Source organism: Malaclemys terrapin, chromosome 18 (assembly GCF_027887155.1).
Source record: "Malaclemys terrapin pileata isolate rMalTer1 chromosome 18, rMalTer1.hap1, whole genome shotgun sequence".
In the NCBI taxonomy this organism is placed as follows: Eukaryota; Metazoa; Chordata; order Testudines; family Emydidae; genus Malaclemys; species Malaclemys terrapin.
Window position 1 is genome coordinate 9,693,793 of NC_071522.1, and position 7,535 is coordinate 9,701,327.

A 7,535-nucleotide genomic window follows, 5' to 3' on the forward strand; every position below is an offset into this window, starting at 1 on the left:
AAAAACTTTCTTTTTTCTGTTATAAATTGTTTACTCTTTTTTTTCTTTTCTTTTTTTTTTTTTTTTATTGTGGTAACACTTACAAGCCCCAGTTGTGGCCTCTGTGTTAGGTGCTGTACACATCAAAAAACAAAGACAGTCCTGACCCCAAAAAGCTCACAATCTAAGTAGTTCAGTGTAAGAATTCAGAGCCAGATTTTGATACCCCTATTCACAGTGAGTAACCGCCCTGAAAAGAATGCAACTACTTGTGCTGTGAGGTACTACTCAATGTAGGGGTGTTAGATTCTGGCCCTTAATAAAGGTAAAAAGAAGAGGAAGAGATGGGTGTGTAACAAAAATATCTGCAGAGTTACCAAACTGGAAACAACGCGAGCACATTACAATGCGATACAAAACTAAACTCACCCTGTCATTCATTAAAAGCATCTGGGCTTTTAGGTTAATCAGAATTTTTTTTTTAAATCTTCTGATGGTATAGTTGTTGTGGATCGGTCTTAGAACAGCAGAGCTATCCTGGGATTTTGCTTAGGAGACCCGTGAACAGCCGCTTATACTGAAAAGTTGTAGGAAATCTTGTCACCCTATCTCAGCGCAGCCTGTCTAAGTGTGCTCTTTCTTAATTTCTCTTTTCCATTCATTGATGATCAAAATAAGTCCCTTGTTTCCTTAGATCCTTTTCAACAGGGTTAATTCAAAGAATATTTGTGGCACTGCTCTTCCTTGTAGCAAGGAGGATAAAGGTTTCAAGGCAGCATTACAGGGAACCAATTACTAAACAAGCACAGTTTTTTTAAGGAGAGAAAAAACATACAAACAGCAATAAAACTATTCCACTTGCAAGCAGATATAACTGCTTGGCCAGCTGCTCAGTTAAACATAAAGTTGCCTTACCTTGCTTCTAAGAGAGGTTTCTCCAAGTGTGCTGGGAAATAGTTTTCTCTGCCAAAGTTTCTTTCCTTTAACCGTCGAGGTACTGTATCCCTGTTGCAAGGCAAACTCATTTTATACTCTGCTGGGGTTCAGTATGCAAAGCAGAAGGACGATAATACATGGACAACATTGCAAAGGGAAATCCCTGAACCTGGGCTATTTTTCAGATCAAAAGGGAGTGGCTAATGCATGGTGTCACAGAGTGTTAGCTAACAATGCATCCACAGTTCCTGATATTTCATCAATTCTAAAACATATGAGCATCCCCTCCTCCACTGGCTGGTTGGCTGTCTGCTTTGGTAATCGCTTTAATGTGATATAATTTCCTGTGCTATAACCAGCCCTTTTACAGGAAAAGCTCTAGAGCAGGGGTGGCCACCCGGAGCCTGGTAAATTCTGGCTCCTTCTCAATGTACATTGCCAAAGAGCCACAGTAATACGTCAGCAGCCAACCATCAACTCCCCCACCCTGCTCCCAGCGCCTCCCACCCACCGGCAGCCCTGCTGATCAGCACCTCCCGCTCCCTCCCTGCACCTCCCGATCAGCTGTTTCGTGGCATGCAGGAGGCTCGAGGAGCGAGGGCACGGCAGGCTCAGGGGAGGGGGCGGGAAGGGGTGGAGTGGGGACAGGGCCTGTGGCAGAGCCAGGGGTTGAGCAGTGAGCACCCCCTGGCCTACTGGAAAGTTGGCGCCTGTAGCTCCAGCCCCGGAGTCGGTGCCTACACAAGGAGCCGCATATTAACTTCTGAAGAGCCGCATGTGGCTCCGGGGCTACAGGTTGGCCACCTAGGGACTCTGATAGAGACCGATCATCCGTCTATTGAATCTTTAAACCAGGGACACCGAATTCTCTCTGAAATGTTCTAGGATAATTTAAAAATTCTGAGGAAAGGAAATCCTTCTCCATAGCTTTTAGGAATAATTTCTAGAGGAAGCTTTTAATTTTTATAGAACCCTATTGACATAGGCAGGGCTGACAAGGGAGGGGAGGGGGAACGCCGGTACAAATTACCGGGGCCCGGCGGTCCGGAAGGGGGCCCGGGGTCTGGCTTTCCTCCCCTCTCATCGCCTTACCGGGGCCCGGCGGTCCAGAAGGGGGCCCGGCTTCCCCCCCCCCCCTTGTCGGCCCTGTTTAGCCCGTCCGCCCTTGCTGGGGGCCCCGAACCCGCTCTCGGCGGCCCCAGGCATAGGCCCTGATTCAGCAAAGCACTTAAGCATGTAGTTAGTCCCTAAGACTCTGTGCTTAAGAGCCTTGCTGAATCAGGGTCTGAGTTCCTATTGAAGTTAATAAGCTTTTTAAAATTATCCCTTCCAGATGCTTTAGTTCCTGCTGCCTCTGTTGTTTTTTGAGCGTTGCCCCTATGCTCATGCCCAAGGCGTGAGAAACACAATAGAGGAACTCTTTGTATCTCACCGACTTCGTATTGCCGGCGCACAGCAATATTTGTGAAAGGCAGGGGGACGATTAAGAGACCGTATGGGGTTTTATTGTACAACCGGTGAATTTCAGACATGTAATCAAAACAAGCGCACACAAAAAATTTCTACCTGAACTGTAAAGCCAGTAGGAATAACAGAGCAAACCCAGTGGCATGCAGTAAAAAGGTTTTTGGCAGGCTCCGGCAGCCAGAATCGGGAACACTGCTATGCCTGTAAAGACTCAGGGATTTTGGCTGGAGTTACTGTTTCATAAAAATGAGGTATGACTGAATAACATGATTTTTAAAGGAGTTAATGTTTTAGATTTTTTTCAAGTTATAGACAAGCCATGCCTTAAATCTTCTGAGTAATATAGCTGCCAAAAGCATTAATCCGATTCTACAAGAGAGATTTATGAGTGTTTATCTGTGGAGCAGAGGGTGGCGCACCGGGCTGGCTGTCACAACATCGGTTTCAATTTTGCATCTGTCCCTGTCTCATTTGGGTCATCTTGGGTGAGTCACATTCCCTGTCTGTGCCTCATTTTTCCCATCTGTAAAATGGGGCTAGTGCAGCTTTGCTGACTACATAAAGCAGTATGAGACCTAAAAACGAAAACTGTGTGCGTGAAGTAGGATTATTTATGTAGTCAGATTTCCCCTCAAATGTAACCAGACCTAAACCTCATGCAACTCCAAAAAATGTATGTATGTTTAGACCGATCACACATCTGGTTGATGAACCATTTTCATGCTCCTTTTCTGTTGTTGTTTGTGGACATTAATGCCTGGATGTTTGCAGAATGGCTGCCCACTCAATGCCCATATTGCTATGGGAATGGGGAGATTCCACGGCTAGCTCTTTCAAAGTGAAGGATCCCCATTTTACAAGTGGGGAAACTGAGGCACGGGAGGATGAAATGACTTCCCAAGATCACCCAGAAGGCCCATGGCTGAGCCGGGTCTTCAGAGTTCCAGTCTAGTGCTCTATCCACTAGGTTTCCTAATGAAAGGCTCAGCAAAATAGGTGTCATTTAGTGCCAACAGATAAGCCAGTTTTGTGAGACAAGAAAAAGGCCATTCTAAGTTCATATGGGGCAGATTCTCCCTCCCAGCCTCTTTCCCCAGTGGGGCTGCATGAGCTGCCGAGGGTAGACTTGCTCCCCTGGCTTTTTTTTTACTTTTCACCCCCTTACTAAATTCCCCCCAGTGTTCCTCTAATGCACAATGCCTGCTCCAATAGGTTTGCCTGGTAGGTCTTCAGATAATGCTTTTCCCCAGCATCACAGACTGGTGACTAAACTGTGCCCTGTTCTGCAGGACTGCTCTAGAGAGGGAAGAGGGCGAGCCAGGATTCTGATCTCGTCACTAGGTTGGGGAACCGGTTACCATGCTGGACTGTGGGCTGTGTCCCCCGAAGGTCTGCTTATCTGGGGTCAGATACAAGAAGCCATACATGCTATTACCTGCAGCTTGTTGCAACCCTACTTAGCACATGTGCCAGACAACGTGGTATGGATGCCATCCAAGGCTCTTTTTGCCCTGAGCTGTGTAGCCTGCACCATTCTACCTTGGCTCCTACCCATAACAGCAAGATTTCACTCTAGATTCAGAAGGTTTGGAGTAGTTACTTGGGTTGGAAAGCAACACCACATAAATGGGCTTGGAAGGATTAGTTTTTCATTGGTCAATTTCACTGTGTACACACACATCGATGACACAATATTTCCAATGATAATCATGGAAATTTACAGATAAACAAAAATGCTGCTTGAAAACTCCGTTTGATGTAAGGTTATTTACTTTGTATACTTTGACATGTGAGGTTGACAGTTTGTGTTTTAATGATTAAAGCTTTAACTGTTTGAATCTCACCATCTGCTGGCACTAAATAATGTTTTAATCCCCTCTCCCCCATAATTTCCCACGAATTTAAATGGATACAAATAAAAAAAGCATAAACATCAACATTGTCCGTCAAAATTACAGAAAAATCAAATTCTGCCAAGTCTACACATATATCCTGGGTCAGAGCCTGCATTTCTTAAGCACTCAAGTCAGGGAGAGCTTTGAATGCAAGAAACAGGCTCACCCAGTACTGGATTTAGCTATATTCTTTTGCCTTACAATTCCATCTGCCTTCCAGCGGGTTTCTTTCCCTGCAGGGTGAATTTCAGGGTGGAATAACATTGATTTTCTGTACAATATGACCCTCCCCATCCTGCAATACATGGAGAAACGTTAAGGGCTATAAAATAGAACCCAACTCCAATACGATCCAGCGCTCTCTGAGCAACAAGCGACTTTCCTTATCCAGCCTTTTTATTCTCCCATGCCTGAGCAGTGCTGAAATATCTTGTCCCTAGGGTAGCAGTGTTGGCTTGTACAGAAGTGCTGGTAGACTGGCTGCATTCCAGCAAGTCTGATGCTGCAAGAAGCACATTGGCAGACAGACAACGGGTGGCAGGGGGGAAAGAAGTGGAAAAAAGGGAAAATTGGCTACACATATAGGATCTGTGGGGATTGGAAGTGAGAGTTCAGCTTGGGTGCAATGGAAGAGGGGAAACACCTGCTCCCTAGCCTGATGGTAAACTCAAACCTTCAGCATTGTTTAAAAGGCTGCGTGAAATACTCTCCCTGGTTTGGTGCTTTATTCATAATTCTGAATTCAGCCCACGTTTATCAGATACGACCTGTGGCTGCACTCAGTAACACCAATGGCAAAACTCCCTTGACTTTAATGGAACCAGAGCAAGCCCTTCGACCATTTACCAGTTAGTCTGAGGTCCTGCATCATATCAGACACTCTGCTCTAAAACAAACTTACTGTGCAAAGTCTCATATTGCCCCACCATATAAAGCCAAGCCTCATTCTTTTCCTAGTGTTTGGGTGCAGGAACAATAAAACAAAATTCAGCACAAACTTCCTCCCAGGCCTTGCCTGCTCCTACGGTTCCTTGGGTGCTTAGCCCACATACTAGATTCTCTCTTCCCAGTCAGCCATACCTTTCTTCCTTATATCCAGGGGCTACTTGCCTCACTGAATCTCTTAATAGGAGGGTGGGGTGTATCCAGCATGTACTGCCAACCAGTAAACTCTGTAAACACCACTTCAACAGGGAAGATCAACAAGGATGAATGCCATGGAGCCACTTGCAGAACTTTCTCTGCAAAGCACCCTTTGCCATTGCAATGTGCTCCGTTCAGCAGCCTTCAGAGAACTCTGCAATTGTTTGGTTAAATTTTGCTTTTGTTTTGCTCCTGGAAATGTGATGGTTTGCAGTCTTAGCAGCAGACTTTTGTGTTGCCTCGTTCAAGCAGTGCTACGCTGTATGTTTATAATGCTTCGGATCGCAGCAATTGGAAGCCAAGACAATAGCAGCAATAGAAATTACTAAAATAAGCTGCATTGGGTAACTGTTCCCAACGGAGAAGGCAACCTTGAGTTGTAGGAGAAATACCAGATAGAGATTTCCAGCCTAGATGCAAAGTTTATATACGTTAAGAAATGTATTTAGCAACACCAGCTGAAACACAGCTTTCAGTTGTACAAGCCAAGATTTTTTCCCAAGTGATGGGTAATTTGGGGTACCTCAGTTTTTAGTTGGGCAACTTGAGATGTCTTAAAGGGGCCTAATTTTCAGAAAGTGCTGAGCACCCACCTTCTGAAAACCAGACCCTTTAAAATGCCTCAAATTGGGGGCCCCAAAACGGAGGCACCTAAAATCTCAAGTCACTTGGGAAAACCTTGGCCAGAGTTCACATGCTGTCGCAGTGCCGAGGCTGGGTGTTGTGTATTATCTACACATGTGTAAAATAATTGTTCTCTTCTTCATTGTGCATTTCCATTTCATGAGGAGACATGGGGACAAATTCTGTTCCCAGTTACCCACAGTGTAATTAACACCATTGACCGAGAATAGAATTTGGTCCATATAGTACCAGAATCATAGCTGGTTGCATCCAAAATTATTATGGATGGTCATTTGTTTTGTGGTAGGGCTTAGGAACCCCAGTGATGGACCAGTAACCCCTTTGTGCTAGGTGCTGTACAAACACAGACAAAAGAGATGATCCCTGCTCCAAGGATCTTATCTAAGTATAGGACAAGAGACAACAGATGGGAAGAACAAGGAAACAGTGAGACCATACTGGTCAGCATGACGGGCGGTCATCTCCGTGCACCAGCTGCCTAGCAACCTAAAGTGTTGTCACTTAGTAGTACCCTAAGGAACAATATAATCATTCGGAAGAAAGTAGGATCATACAAGGCAACTTGGTTCAACCTTTTGGATGCTCACATTGTGCAGGATTGCACTTTACTTTGGTGAACTGAGCACTAGAGGGCGCAAAGGGTATAACTTTGGTTCACTTTTCAGAGTAACCGCCGTGTTAGTCTGTATCCGCAAAAAGAAGAACAGGAGTACTTGTGGCACAATTTGTTAGTCTCTAAGGTGCCACAAGTACTCCTGTTCTTCTTTTTGGTTCACTTGTTCTTTTAAGACCATCCATCTACTCCATTGGGGAAATCTTAGCTCCGTTAGATTCATTTGGTATGGATGTTCATTCCTGGTTTTAAGCCAGCTGCTACCTGACTGGAGAGGAGATATCCTCCACCCGGCACCTCAGTGTCATGTATCACATTTAATAAGGTCTTTGGGGTAAGTACTGATCTTTTGGTCTGTCCCTACTGTGCCTGGCGCAATGGGGCCCTGATCCCTGACTGGGGCCCCTTCACACCACTGCAATGCAAGCAGTAAATGTTGTGCGATTGTGTAGAAAGCTTAGGTGCCTTATTACGATCACTCATCATTTGTATTGCGATAGCGCCTAGGGAGGCCACTTACAGCCACTATGTCTTTCCATCCACACAAGTCACCTGGCAGCATTGTGACTTTTCCAGGAAAAGAAAGCTCGGCCCACAAATCTGCCCACTGAAAAGCCTCGAGGACAGCACCGGCAATGCAGGAAATAGCCAACCAAACAAATGTTTGGACAGTTTGGAAACCCTGTGACGAGTACTCTGCTGTATCGGGTGATACGCCCAGGTGTGGTTTCTTGGTCTCATCTTTCCCCAGCCCTATGCTGGCACCAGGAGTGGTACTGTACAGGCAGCATCTTTGGCTCGTTCTGTGTGGGAGTGGTTGTGACATGTTTCTTGCTCATGGAGGGTGAAAAAAGTGC